General features: G+C 44.6%; 2 pseudogenes; both read left to right on the forward strand.

Annotated features, from left to right (window-relative positions):
* Positions 1 to 5,511: 5,511 nt before the first annotated feature.
* LOC123138649 (putative wall-associated receptor kinase-like 16) lies at positions 5,512 to 8,392 on the forward strand (annotated as a pseudogene).
* A 723-nt stretch (positions 8,393 to 9,115) lies between these two features.
* Positions 9,116 to 11,988, forward strand: LOC123138650 (wall-associated receptor kinase 1-like; annotated as a pseudogene).
* The last annotated feature ends 2,125 nt before the right edge of the window (positions 11,989 to 14,113 follow it).

Genomic DNA, 14,113 nt, shown 5'->3' on the forward strand with positions numbered 1-14,113 from the left:
AATGATTTAAGTTGATAAAAATGTTTACATACATTAAAACGAAAAGTTCATGTGTCTTATGTGATATCTCAAGTATCTCAAACTCTCTTGTATGCAGTGAAGAGAAGTGTTTTGGGGAGATGAACATGAAAATTTCAAAAAACTCACCACAGCTTCATTTTGGAGTGAGTAAGAAGAATCCAGGCTTAGTTTTTCATTTTGATGTTTTAGATTTGTTTAAATCTTGGTCAAAGTTAAGTTTGACCAGAATTCAAATGAGCAAAATAAATTTAAAAAAATCAAAAAATGGAAAAACCGGTGCCGCATAGTCTGTATATATAGAATATATGTGTAGAAAAGTTAATTGGCTGATTTAGACAAGGTCGAAAAAAACCTTGCTTAGAAATGACGTCGTTTACCCTACCTTTGGACCCCTCTTTTTTAGCACGTTTTTCATGAAAATTTCAAAAACCTCACCACAGCTTCATTTTGGAGTGACTGAGAAGGATCCAGGCTTAGTTTTTCATTTTGATATTTTAGATTTGTTTAAATCTTGGTCAAAGTTAGGTTTGACCAGAATTCAAATGAGCAAAACAAAATTCAAAAAAATCAAAAAAAGAAGGAAAAACCATTGCACATAGTCTTTATATATAGAATATATGTGTAGGAAAGTTATTAGGCTCAAATAGACAAGGTAAAAAAATCTTGCTTAGAAATGAGGCCGTTTACCCTACCTTTGGACCTCTTTTTTAGCATATTTTTCATGAATGTGAGTTTACCAAAGTTTTGAAATAATTCCAACATCCATATAGCATGTCAAATTTGAAGTTCTAACATAGTTCTAACGTAGGTCCAACATCATTCAACATAAATACAACATTATTCATAATATTTCATAATTATTTATAAATAGCGTTGGGGCTTCTGTCTGTTCCTTGAGCTTCTTGCCATCATTTTGCTCCTGGTGCACCTTGTGCTCATTGCTTATTCTCTTCTCCTCTTGGTTGTCAGTACCTTGCGCTTCTTCTTCAAACCTACCACATAGCTGTGCAAAACATAAAGGGTAATGAGATCATGTCAAGTGATAAATGTATAGTAGTATTTGCAAGATTTACATACCTAGCAGAATTCACAACAACAGAAGGTTGGTGACCATTTGGAACCTCACTTGGATCACCATTTGGAGCCTCACTTGGATCACCATGATCACCATTTGGTGCCTCACTTGGATCTACATCAAATCTACATCAACCCTAGGATCCTGTTTCAGCGGAAGACCAACTTGGCGGACAAAATAAATCAGCATTCAATATTTACTCATGGCATGAATCAGTCAAATGGATAAGGATCCTATTTACTCAGCATTCACTATTTACTCATGGACAAAATAAATCAGGAATTTAGAAGGATCCTGTTTTAGGGAAAGACCAACAGCAATTTCATCACCGCAATTTACTCATGGACAAAATAGAACAGAGAGCTCTGTTCTATTGATTGCTGACAACATAATTCACCTCTAACATAATCCAAAAAAATTCTTAACAATTTCATCAACAACAATTATCCTAACAGTTTCATCAACAGAAATTCTCTTCACAATTTCTACCAAATTCATCAATGCCACTTCCAAGAGATTTTTCCAAGCTTACAACAAACCTACATCAAATCAGTGTGTGTGTGTTTGTGTGTGTGTGTGTGTGAAGATTCTCCTAACAAATCTACATCAAATCAGTGACATAAACAGAGAGGAAAGGGGGAGAGGAGAGGGTGGAGGAGAGGGGTGCATACATGGGCAAGGTTTGCTTGCGGCGACGGCGAGTCCCCCATGCTCGGCGGCGGCGAGTCCCCCATGCGTGAGCGAGGTCGTCGTTCCTGTCGTGGGCGAGGCGAGCGGCGAGGTCGTTGTTCCTGTCGTGGGCGAGGCAAGCGGCGAGGTCGCCGTTCCTGTCGTGGTCGAGGCGAGCAGCCCCTGCACCACCAGCAGCGATTACCGCCCCCGCCCCGCCCCTGTTGGTCGCTTCGCCTCCTACCTCATCTCCAGGCCATGGGCGAGGTCACCTGTGGCGAGGTCGTGGGCAAGGCGAGCGGCCCATGCTAGTCCCTTTGGCCGCCGGCCCCGCCCTCGTCCGCTGCCCCCGCCGGTTGCCTCCGCCCGCCGCCCGCCACCCACCGGCACCGCCCTCGTCCGCCGGCCCTTGCTGGTTGCTTCCGCCCGCTGCCCGCCGCCACCTGTTCGGAAGACCTAGAAAAACGCTAAGTGTTGCTCTGTTCGATGCCATCTGGTTGGAAAGTCCCACTTGTCACTGATACGAGAGAGCCGTGGTTTCATATAATGTATAGTTAAATTCCCATATATGAGCAATAGTCCCTCTCTAGCTCAGTGGTAGCGAGCGAGCTAAGCCAGCGCCAGGTCGTGCGTTCGAGTCCCAATGGGCAAATGGATCCCGCCTGTCAGTGTGTGCCCCGTCTGTCTGTTTAATACTAACATTTAAGCAAAAATGACACCTAGACAGTGACACATAAGCGAGGTTGCTGAGGTGGCTGCCTAATCATCCTAATGCATTCATACTCAAGTGCAATGACCATTTTATATTGGTGGTTATCAGCTAGGCGTGAGGTAGTGGACAGTGCTGCCCGCTTTACGACCATTTCCTCTAATGAAATTATGACCTTTATGACTTAAATGGTCGTTATGGTTCAGGGTCACTACAAGAAACCTGTTAATATATGACAGTTCTTGTCTGTCACAGACCAGGGGAAAACTGTCATGCGTGGCCATGCATGACGGATTTGAATTCCGCCATGTATATCACGTCATAATTTGACATCAAGGCGTCCATGACGGTTATCGACCGTCAAGGATTAGCCCAAGGCCCGCGCAGCCCAAACCAGGCCCTAACCTTCGTGACAGAAAAGACCGTCATGGATCGATGCCACATAGGATTTTTGAATCATAAATTGGAATGACGTGGCTGCCTACGTGGGAATTATTTTTGTCACAAAAATCATCCTGGATTTAGGCACAATTTTAATTTAGTCCCATTGTCTGAATCTTTCCACCCAAGTTTCACCAACACATTTTTTAGCATAACTTGTTAAAAAGATCATAATGCCAACTTTCACCAAAGACAAGTATTTCCAAAATCTCATACATACATATATCAATTAATATGCGTCCGCCCGCAGGTATCTACAACATTTGCAATTCACGAAATTCTCCATGAAACAATAATTTACAACATAGATTTACAAAATATATCACAAAACAAGATTAGGAAATAGTAGAATCCAGGTTACATAGACAGAACATACAAACTATTGAGGTTTTTATTATAGGTCTTCCGGTCAGTCCTCTTGATGGCAATTATCACGTCATGACAGATTGTGCTGGGCAGCACCGAGTAGCCCGCTACCCAATCATACCTAGCATATTTACAAAACAACAGATATTGGTCGATATGGATAGATAATAAGAAAATTGCAAAATAGTGAAAAATGGATTACATGCTATCCAAAAATCGTAAATCTTGTAGTGCCTACAGAGGATAACATAGTATCTACAACATATATGTTTCATCTATATCCAAATTAATTAAAACAGTCAAGTTACGGGTAAAAACTGAAGTGTTAAGTACTTGTGCATAGCATCCAAACAAGAAACAAAAATGAAGTGTTGATACTTGAAAGTTAAAGCTTAGATCAAAAAATATATAGTGAAAATAAATCAAAAAGCTACGAAGAGACAGTACTGGACATATATAAGAATGTAAAAATTTAGTCAAGCATCCAGCAGGAACAATAATATATTGACAAATGGAGATGCAAAATTAGCAGCAGCCGTGAGTTGACACGTTTCTCAGCCACCAGGACACTGCAATCCATATCAAAAGGATTACATGCAGACCAGAATAAGAACACCACCTTTTCAACATAAAAGCTTACAAAAAGGAAGACATCAAGTTTCATCAGGAATACCACTACGGGAAAACTTATATGACGAGAAGTTACGAATTAGTTCTCCAACAAGAGATGATGTTTGGAACATCTGTCATTTGGTGCAGAAAAAATAAAACTACATTATTTGTGTGTACATCTAAATCGCAAAGATTCAGATTGTTACAATATTTCATTATTTTATTGTTTCAATCATGTCTAATGGAGCAGCTTATTCAATGGTAATCTTGTACCTCTCCCTCTCACTCAGGGAGCAGCTTATTCAGTGGGGTAAACTCGTATGCTTAGCTTTCTTCCATCTACAAAAGCTGGAAGGGAGAAGGAGAAGTACACAAGTTAACCACCGAAAAAGCTGATCCCTGAGTGAGAGGGAGAGGCACAAGATTTACCACTGAATAAGCTGCTCCATCAGGTTTATGCACTTGGACCCCATCAGGTTTCAAAAATATATATAATTGTAGTTTATGCACCGGTCCTTCCGTAACTTAATATTATTTTTTTCATTCATCCTTTTCTAATGCATACATATAGAGACAAAGTTAACTGAACTCATCTCCCTCTGTGAACAAACTGAAATTCTCAAGTACACGTACATTTAGTGAGATACTGAAATTCTCAAGTACACATACATTCAGTGAGATAGTGAAATTCTCAAGTACACGTACATTCAGGACATGGTCTGGTTCATTGCATTAGAAAGCAAGAAGACTTGCACACATAGTAGAAGTTCATAAGTTCAGCCAACTAACTTGTACATACTTAGTTCAAGCAGGACATGGTCTGGTTCATTACATTACAAAGTAATAACCTATGAAAAAAAGAAGTAAATAAAGTAAAATTAGGTACTGCAAGCCTCACCATTTAAAAAGATGTTCTTCACAGAAATGCATTACATATTTTGTTTGAAACCAGTCTATGAATGCAGAATAAATGCAGGGGGTCGGTTTCTCAATAGCAAGGCAAGATTGAATTGGCATGAATAAGCTCATTAAGATCTATGATGAGCCAAACAACCAGCACTGGTTGCAATAAACAAACAAAGATCTTACCCTGCTATTGAGAAACTGATAAAAAGGCAAACAAGCCAGCTAGAAATGGAGCAATCATGTAGATTCAATCTGGAGCAAAATATTCACTTCCATGCAAGAACTAGCAGTTCAACCTTCAGCAATAATCACACATCGACAGGAGGACATTAATCTCTTGTGGTTCTGAGGACTAAGATATGAGATAGCTAAAGAAAATGAAGATGTAAAATCTGTCTATTCTTTTAGATTCGTAAGAAAACTTTGTAGCAATGTAAATACTAGTAACATGCGACTGGCTGCCCTGGTCAAAATCTTTACACCTAGTCACAGCAATATTAGTTTCTTTCTTCCAACTGAAAAATAGTTCATTATCTGAAAAATCGAACATAGAAGAGGCTATCGCAAGATATGAAGTGCTAAGCAACATCATGGACAAAAATTACAGAGAGGACAACCTCATGTACGACCTTGTTGAGACAAGGTCCCTTGTGTACGACCTAGTGAGGACAACCTCGTCGGCATGCACAAAAAAATTTGTGGAACATAGGGGATGGGGAGAAGCAAAGCCTCACCAGATCTTGAGGAGCACGAGGAAGAGGTGTCGTGGGAGTCGTGGGGTTGCCGGTGAGATCCAGGAGGACAATATTGGCACACGGGCATCGCCAAGATCCCAAGGTCAGCTCGCCGTAGGACGTCACCATCCTCCCGCATCGCTATCCTCCCGCATCTGCTGCCGCACGGGGCCCTCCTCTTGGCCTGCACGTTTCGTCCTCCCCTGACCGGCCAAGGACGCGGTGGTAATCGTCGTGGTAGTTGACGGTGCAGTGGTTTTCCAGATCTAGAAAGAGGTAATAGATGTTAGGGAATAGAGTGGCGGCAGTTGACAGTGCGGTGGTCATCGTCCTGCCTCTAGGAGAGGAGAGGGAGGGCCGGCGGCGAGCTATGAGAAGAGGGAGGCGATGAGATCTTGGGTGGCGGCGTTGTGTGGGGAACAATGGGGAAGTAGGAGGGGGCTGCGCAGGAGGGAGAGAGGAGGGGGCGGCGAGGAGGGTTAGGGTTAGGCTTTTATACGGGCAAATGTCAAGCGGGCTGTAGCGGGCTTTGGCGGGCTTGCGGGAGTGTACTACTCTATCCATGACAGTTTCTGAAAACGTCACCCGAAATCCGTCATGTATTAACAGATTTCTTGTAGTGGGTTTGGAGGCCCCCGAACAGCTTTTGACCAATTGGTCTAAAATGGTCATAAATTTATGACCAATTCTTCCAGGCTCACTGACAGAAGGTCATAAGTTGACATATTTCTTGTAGTGTACGCCTTGCACAGACGAGGGAAGGGCATGCCCTGCCACTGAGTTACCAAAAGTACCTCGGTGTCATTCCTGATGCAACCGTTGAAATCCTCGGAAAATCGAACGATGGTAAGACTGCTCGGGTTCTGGCACGGTGTCATCATAGGGCCTCTGTAGGGTGTGGTAAAAGTTTGGACACGTTCCGAGTAAGCCTCCCTTGAGGCTGCTTGTACACCACACCGTGTCTGAGCTAGTATCTGGGTATCGAGAGGGAACGAGACCAGTTTGTGCAGGAAGTTCTGGTCCTGTTGCTCCGTTGGCCTTGAAAGTTCTCATGCTCTAAGAGCGAGCAACCGCATGGCACGTGCCACGGCCTCGCATTTTTCGGGGTCGCGTGCAATATTCGAGAAATTTATTGCTCTTCTAAGGTTTCATCGTCTGGAATTGCAGATCAGCAAGGTGGCACATGAAATCATGTCGGTTAGCGGCATGGGGAATCATTTGTGATGTCCTTGTGGCATGCCTACGCCTTGAGTGGACGGGGAGTTAATAGGTAACCCATGCTTGACTAATGACATATTCAGTTCCATGGGATTATCATGTACTGTATCTTTGTTTTCCAATTGCTGTTTTTCACCATGGTTCCGCACAAAGTATTTCTGGCATATTTAGAGTACATGATAATCAAAGTATACGCAGAGTATATTTTGCAATCTCTATTAGTAAACTGAACATGCTTGCAATCAATGAAAGTTAATCCAATCTTGTGATGATGTCTTTAGATGGAGAGGTGAAGTTCCCCCTGATTAAACATAGTAAGAATTTGTTTGAAGGAGGCGCACAGATATTTGTTGACCTTATGGTGTACGCAGGCAAGCCACACCTCTCCTAGTTTTACAAATTTTGATCTTAGTTCGCAGTTTGCAAATGGATTACCAAGGGAGCAATGTTAGGGATTTCCTTCATGCTAATGGACATGTGATGCTTGAAAGAGTGAAAAACAACTGTAATCTAAGATCATTCACTCGAAAAGAGATAGATGATATCACTGGTGGGTATAGCACAATATTGGGAGAAGGGGATTTAGTAATGTTTCCAAAGAAAGATTAGATGGTCTTCATCCCGTGGCGGTAAAGATATACAAAAATGGAACCAAGGAAGAAGAGTTAGCAACAGAGGTGATAGTGCATTCCCATATAAATCACAAGAATGTTCCAGACTGTTTGGTTGCTGCACAGAGGAGAATGCTCTTACAATTGTTATGGAGCTCGTATGCAATGGCAGCCTCTACGACATCATTCACTGCAGCATCAATGCCAATGGTTTTGCCCCCTTCCCTTTGGACAAACCTTTGGACAGCGCTATTGAGTTAGCATAAGTATTATCATGCATGCAATCAATGTATAATCATGTTCTTATTGGTGACATCAAAACTGCTAATATACTGCTAGATGAAAATCTGCAGCCAAAGTTATCGGATTTTAGGATAGCAAGATTGCTTGCTACTCACAAGACTAAGCACACCAGATCTATAATGGGTAGCATAGGTTACATGGACCCTTTGTTCTGTCAAAGTGGGTTTCTAACTTCCAAGAGTGGTGTATACAGTTTTGGAGTCGTATCATCACCCGAAAGAAAGCTCTGGACAGGAATATCAGCCTTACTCGAAGTTTTGCCGAAGCACTGAGAACAGGGAAAAAGGTGAGGCAAATGTTTGATGAGCAAATTATGAATGATAAAAAGAACATAAATTTTTTCTTGAAGATGTGGCACAACTAGCAGCAGAATGCTTGAAAATGGAGGAAAAATGCGTCCGGAAATGGTTGAAGTAATGGACAGACTCAAGACAATCAGAAAATATACAAACATCGCAAGGGCAGAGCTTCTACAGGTAATAAGGTGCTTGTGTACTCCATTCCGATTGGCACGACAATTTTAGTAGTTGCTCCTGCCTTGAATTAATCTTGAGTTATTGTGCCAACTAGTAGAACTAAATAATCAAATGTCTCTTGAGCACCTTCTTATATTAAGCTTTATTTCAATTCCCCCCTAATGCAGGTAGAAGTGGAAAGGCAGAGGATGTGTCCTTTCCCATACCCCTATTACAGCTTCTACTGCAAAAATTCCACCATGAGAATGTAACGACCCGATCCCAATGGATCGAAGTCTCTGTGCTTAAGTGTCATCCCTGGATCGGTATGCTGACACACACAGTACTCAAGGAATTTAACAGAGTTCAATCACACAGTTATTACGTCGAGGTCTTCATAAAGAGTATTTATTGCAAAAATAATATGGCTGAAGGCCACCTAAATAAAGTAACGGTGGAAGCTTCGATCTACTGATCTAGGGTTTCCCCCGGAGGTAGCGGATAGAGGTCTTGAGCTTCTCCACGGCAATATCCTTCAAGAAGGTAACAACACAAAAAAGTGATGCCATCACCGGTCTTGGCAACAAGCCAAGACTGAGGTTTTCACCCGGATCCACTCGACGAACCTCCGTCTTGCATCATGCGCACGGACCACCACCGATCTCTGTAGCTGCGGAGCGAGCAAGCCACTCTAGCCAGATCAAATCTGACCGAAGGGCCAACTACGCTCGTGGCAGATCAGCCCACCAAAGCCCTACATGCCACCACCAATCTGAGGTGCTGCAGCACCGTGGCCAGATGTAGCAGCTCCACCACTCATCTGCCGCCGCTCGCCGCCGGGAGCGAGCCACCGCCGCGGACACTCGGATCTGGGGGCGCACTACCGCCCGCCCCGGTGCCCCGCACCGGCGCCACCCTCGCGCACGAGAAGGAGAGACTCCTCCGCCATCGCCATCAGCCGCCCAGGCTTAGCCCGACGGCTTCCTCCAGCGGCGATGGAGGGGAGGGATGGGATGGGGATAGCCCTGCGGCTAAGGTTGGGGCCCCTCGGCCGCCGGCGCAGGGGGGAGCGGAGGGGAGGGATGGGATCTGGAGATGGGAGGTAGAGGTAGCGGATAGGAGGCAGAGGTAGCAAATGAACCTACTTGCAGTCAATCAAAGTTAAGCCAATCTTTGGCTGATGTCTTTAGTTGGAGAGGTCAAAATGCCCCCTGATTAAACAAAGTAAGAATTAGTTTGAAGGAAGCACACCGATATTTGTTGACATTCCGATGTACGCAGGGAAGCCACACCTCTCCTCGTTTTACAACTTTTGATCTTAATTTGCAGTTTGCAAATGGATTACCAAGGGAGCAATGTTACGGATTTCCTTCATGCTAATGGACATGTGATGCTTGAAAGAGTGGATAACAACTGTAATCTAAGATCTTTCACTCAAAAAGAGATAGACGATATCACCAGCGGGTATAGCACCGCGCTGGGAGAAGGGGGATTTGGTAAGGTTTACAAAGGAAGATTAGATGGTCTTCGTCCAGTTGCAGTAAAGATATACAAGAATGGAACCAAGAAAAAAGAGTTTGCCAAAGAGGTGATAGTGCATTCCCAGATAAATCACAAGAACATTGTCAGACTGTTTGGTTGCTGCATAGAGGAAAATGCTCTTGCAATTGTTATGGAGTTTGTACACAATGGCAACCTCTACAACATCCTTCACTGCAGCAATGCTAAATGTGCTGTCCCCTTTCCTTTGGACAAACGTTTGGACATCGCCATTGAGTCAGCTGAAGTATTATCTTGCATGCGTTCAATGTATAGTCCTGTTATTCATGGTGACATCAAACCCGCTAGCATATTGCTAGATGTAAATCTTCGGCCAAAGATATCTGATTTTGGGATAGCAAGATTGCTTGCTGCTGATGTGACTCATCATACCAGATATGTCGTTGGTTGCATAGGTTACATGGACCCTTTTTTCCGTCGGAGTGGGATTCTAACTCCGAAGAGTGATGTATACAGTTTTGGAGTCGTTTTGCTGGAAATCATCACCAGAAAGAAAGCCCTGGACGGGGATATCATCCTTGCTCAAAGTTTTGACGAAGCCCTTAGAAATGAGAAACATGTGAGGCGAATGTTTGACCAGGAAATTGCGAATGATAAAAAGAATGTGAAATTTCTTGAAGATGTCACCAAACTAGCAGCTGAATGCTTGAAAATGGAGGACAAACTGCGTCCAGAAATGGCTGAAGTAGCGAACAAACTTAGGACAATTAAAGAAGCTTACCACCAGTCCAAGGTCGGAAATTCTACAGGTAGTAAGGAATTTTTATAATCCTTTCTAAGTGGCATGTCAATCTTAGTAGTCCCTCTCTCCCTCAATTAAAGAAACTTAGGATTTCATCCCTACGGCCACACCCTACCTCTCGCCACCACTGGCGTGAACCGCTTGGCTCGGTGCAAAGCCACAACTTTTACCAAGAGATTGCGAGCGCCGTTATGTGGTCTCTGGCTGTGCTACACCCTGCTCTTGTCTTGTTTCTCCTTCGCTTTATTCTCCCGTGACATCTCGCAGCTACTCTATATCAGTGGGTTCATCACCAGGAGGCAGCGGCGATGGGACGTGGGCGTGCAGCACATTAAGCCAGCAGCACACCAGCATGGCCTAGCAAGATCGGTGAGGTGTCCTCTCCTGTTTACGGCCTGCTTGATTTGGGATTGGTCATCAACACAGACGAAGTTCCCTCCTTTTCTAAAAAAACAGACGAAGTTCCCTGCTGTGGGATTTGCTTCCCTCCAACGCCGGCCATGTGTTTGGTGTTGATGCCCTAGATGATATGTCATCCGTATTTACTGCCTACCACGCGCCCGTTCTATTCGTTTTGAGAAATGGTGTATTGTCTCTGTTTAGACTCTGCAAGCTAGGTACTTGATCAAATGCTTAGCAAAATTGAGTAGACTAGCATTCATTTATTGATTTACTGTATTTAACTAGCACAACTCGCTTTCTTCTATAGATTGGCAAAAATATTATGGTAGAACACTAAAATATCTCTAGTTAAGTGGCATTTCTGCCGCATAATTATTTCTGTTAATTTCTTTGTCAATTGGTTGATAGGACCTAATTTTATTGAAGCTGCTAGGCGATGGCTTGCTCGAGGAACTACAGTCTTAGTGGAAGGTGGCTGTGAAAAAGTACTTAAACAGACTTTCAAGATTCTTCCAGATGAGCAGCTGAAAATATCTCATGTGTGCTGTCTATCAACATCTGCTGGTCCTCTGATGGGAGTTATGTGCATTTCTACAGCTAAAATGGCATTCTGCAGTAACAATCCTCTTTCTTACAAAGTTGAAAATGACACTAAATGGAGTTACTACACGGTAAAGCTTATTCACTTCCTTGTAGCATTTATCTGTAGGTTATGAGATAAGGTGTGCTCGTTGTCGCTTCATTTAATCAATTTATATATACCTTATCTGTTGTTAGAAGTAATTGAGGACTGTTTTATTTTTGTATTTCATGAAATGTATGAAATGGCAAAAGTGTTTGGTCAGAGGTAATAGTGCTTAGGAGATGATGCTTGTTTGTTTCCACAATGCTAGCTCCAACCAGTTCATATATTAATTGCTGTGCTAGTACATCTTTAATGTATAAGTTTTTCGTTACCTAAAAAAACAGGTGATCATTCCTCTTCGTCGGCTAAGAACAGCTAAGTCTTCAGTGAGCACATTAAATCTTCTGAAAAGTATATTCAGATTGTGTCGGTTGAAGGGCATGAGCTATGGTTTATGGGTTTTCTGAAGTACGACAAAGCAATATCCAGCCTGCAAGAAGCCCTTGTCAGTTCTCGTTAGTTGCAACCGTAGATATTAAATGGAAGTTTTAGTTACTCTCCAAGCCTATTTATGTTAGTTTCTACAAGCGGAAGAAATTTCTATTACTTCTATGGAAAATGTACAGGATTGGTGTATGTGCCCCATATTTGTTTGTGCTAATGCATGCAATAGCTTTGCTAGCGCAGTTGAAAGATGGTGAGTGAGGGAGTCCTGGATTAGGGGGTGTCCGGATGGCCGGACTATGACCTTTGGCCGGACTCCCGGACTATGAAGATACAAGATTGAAGACTTCGTCCCGTGTCCGGATGGGACTTTCCTTGGCGTGGAAGGCAAGCTTGGCGATACGATATGAAGATCTCCTCCCGTTGTAACCGACTCTGTGTAACCCTAGCCCTCTCCGATGTCTATATAAACCGGAGAGTTTTAGTTCGTAGGACGAACAACAATCATACCATAGGCTAGCTACTAGGGTTTAACCTCTCTGATCTTGTGGTAGATCAACTCTTGTACTACCCATATCATCAATATTAATCAAGCAGGAGTAGGGTTTTACCTCCACCGAGAGGGCCCGAACCTGGGTAAAAACATCGTGTCCCTTGTCTCCTGTTACCATCCGCCTAGACGCACAGTTCGGGACCCGCTACCCGATATCCGCCAGTTTTGACACCAACATTGGTGCTTTCATTGAGAGTTCCTCTGTGTCGTCACGCTTAGGCCCGATGGCTTCTTAGATCGTCAACCACGACGCGGTCCAGGGTGAGACTTTTCTCCCCGGACAGATCTTCGTATTCGGCGGCTTCGCACTGCGGGCCAACTCGCTTGGCCATCTGGAGCAGATCGAAAGCTACGCCCCTGGCCATCAGGTCAGGTTTGGAAGCTTAAACTACATGGCCGACATCCGCGGGGACTTGATCTTCGACAGATTCGAGCCACGGCCGAGTGTACGGCACTGTCCCGATGGGCATGATCTAACTCTGCCGCCGGACAGCGCCCAGAGTGCCGCTCAGGTGTCCGCTCCGACCATTAGCTCGGAGCCGACTGCGCTAGTCGGGGACGGACGGTTGGACGCCGCCCCAGGAGCCGCAATCTCTACGGCGATATAGCCGAATACCATCCTAGTCCGTTCCAAGGCCCGTGACTCCAAGGTGTCGGACTCTATTCCGGACTCCGAATCTTCTGCACCCCTTCCGATCGAACCCGATTGGGCTCCGATCATGGAGTTCACCGCCGCGGACGTCTTTCAGCACTCGCCCTTTGGCGATATCCTGAACTCCCTAAAGTCTCTCTCTTTGTCAGGAGAGCCCTGGCCGGACTATGGTCAGCAGGGTTGGGATGCGGACGACGAAGAAATTCGAAACCCACCCACCACCCACTTTGTAGCCACTGTCGACGATCTAACCGACATGCTCGACTTCGACTCCAAAAACATCGACGGTATGGACACCGATGAAGGAGATGACCAAGAACCAGCACCTATAGGGCACTGGAAAGCCACCTCATCATACGATGTATACATGGTGGACACACCTAAAAGAAATGACGACGAGGATCAAAAGGGCGCAACCAGGGATCGCTCCCTCGAAAAACAATCAAAGCGGCGGCGTAAGCGCCACGCCAAGCCCCACCTCGACAAAGACCCAGCCATAGAGCAGGGCGAATCAACGGAAGACGAACATGCCATCGAGCAACCGTCCAAACAGGGCGGACAATCCGAACAACCCGTCCCCGGGAAAGATAATAGTCCGGACGACCTCACGCCGGACAAGTTGCTGGAACATCAGAACCTCCACCAAAGGCTCGTTGCCACTGCACGTAGCCTGAAAAAGCAGAAGCGGAGGCTCAAAACAGCGGAAGATGCACTCAGGATCAGATGGGGCAAAGTACTCAATACCGCACACAAGTACGGCAACAGTCGTCACACAAAGAGCTATCCGAAGCGGAAATTACTACCGGAATTTGATGAAGAGGCCCTAGAGCCCCCACAGTCAAAAAACAAGGAAGCCACCAGGTTGGATAGACGACCCCACGATCGATCTCAAGCGACAAAGGGCGCCGCACTCAATACGGCGCGCGATCCGCCCAAGGATTCACATCAAAAAACTGGTCCAACCAGATCCATCTATGGGCCAAGAAAGCAAGCTCCAGTGAGCAATGCAATGCAA

This window comes from Triticum aestivum, chromosome 6B (assembly GCF_018294505.1).
Source record: "Triticum aestivum cultivar Chinese Spring chromosome 6B, IWGSC CS RefSeq v2.1, whole genome shotgun sequence".
In the NCBI taxonomy this organism is placed as follows: domain Eukaryota; kingdom Viridiplantae; phylum Streptophyta; class Magnoliopsida; order Poales; family Poaceae; genus Triticum; species Triticum aestivum.